Source organism: Eptatretus burgeri, chromosome 1 (assembly GCF_056783735.1).
Source record: "Eptatretus burgeri isolate ZD-2024b chromosome 1, Ebu_testis_v1, whole genome shotgun sequence".
NCBI lineage: Eukaryota > Metazoa > Chordata > Myxini > Myxiniformes > Myxinidae > Eptatretus > Eptatretus burgeri.
Genome location: NC_140961.1, coordinates 105556319 through 105557571, shown reverse-complemented (window position 1 = coordinate 105557571; position 1253 = coordinate 105556319). Strand labels below are relative to the sequence as shown.

The 1253-nt window shown below is 43.3% G+C and overlaps 1 non-coding gene across 1 annotated transcript; it reads right to left on the bottom strand.

Annotated features, from left to right (window-relative positions):
* Positions 1 to 653: 653 nt before the first annotated feature.
* On the bottom strand, positions 654 to 735 carry TRNAS-GCU (transfer RNA serine (anticodon GCU)). Its single transcript has one exon. It is a non-coding gene; the product is annotated as a tRNA-Ser (tRNA).
* Between the last annotated feature and the right edge of the window lie 518 nt (positions 736 to 1253).

Below are 1253 nucleotides of genomic sequence, written 5' to 3'. Positions count from 1 at the left end.
GACCAGTCACACAACGCAGGAGACAAAGTTTCACTTGTGAACTTCGAATATTTTCTACGTTTTTTCTCCAAGTCCCACGATGCTGCCCAAACGCCCTGCACCTTCTAAGGCTTCTGGCAAGGAACCGAAGTGCCAGAGGAAGGTCCTGACGCTCCAGGAGAGGGTTAAGGTGCTCGATATGCTTCGGGAAGGAAAAAGGTTTGCCGCCATTGGACGCGCACTGCTCGCACTAACCTCTCCTTTTCTCCCTCACCCCTTCAGTATTACCGACAGCAAAGCGACGGTTGGTATTTGCAAGTTCATACATATTTTTGTTCAGTTCGGGGGCCAGGTTGGCAGGACGGCCTCGAGGAAGGCGTATTCGTCTTCAAGCAGTCCACATTGGGTTTTATACCCGATCCAGCTCGATACTGTCAGTGCGGTGTTTCACAGACAGGGTGGTTCCTTCGCCCATCTGTCCAGGTCGGTCTTGACCTGCGGAGACACGTCAGTATCATAAACAGGGAATACATAGAGTATAAAATAGTGGAGACAGACAAGCGATGTCCAACACCTCCGACAAATCACATATTTTGGTCGAAATGCATTGAATTGATGTTGATTTTAATGGAGAATTTGTCTCCACCATTAATTATCTAATTTAATAAAATTACCGACGAAGGTGGGATTCGAACCCACGCGTGCAGAGCACAATGGATTAGCAGTCCATCGCCTTAACCACTCGGCCACCTCGTCTGATACTTTAGTGGCATATTTTACATTCTTCCTCACACTCTTGTTACACACTAGTAACTTCTTTCAAAATTTAATGAGCATTGGCAACTTGATTGAGATATCAGACTGAAATTGGTCACAAATAATCAAGAGAGAAAAGCAACATTTTCGCTGTCCTAAAATAAGAGAAGGGGTTTTCAATTTTAACAAAAAACAAGTTCACAATAAAAAATTTTTTAAATCAAAAACAGTTTTACAAAAGGAAGTGATGAGGAGAATCATGAATGAAGATCGAGTTTGTGATTGGTGTGTGAAATATTGATGAAAGAGTGGGAGAGTTTGCTGGAAAGATTGGAGAATGTAGTGAACATATTGTCGTGTGAGAGGCAGGGTTCAAATGTATTTACATATGTTTAATCATCCACTGTACTCCTACATGCTTGAAGGATACATCCACAGTGTCTGTCTGTGAGTTAGTCTGTCTCCCGTTTATGGCAGCCGCTTCCCGTGGTGCACTTGAAAAGATGCTGATTGGTTAT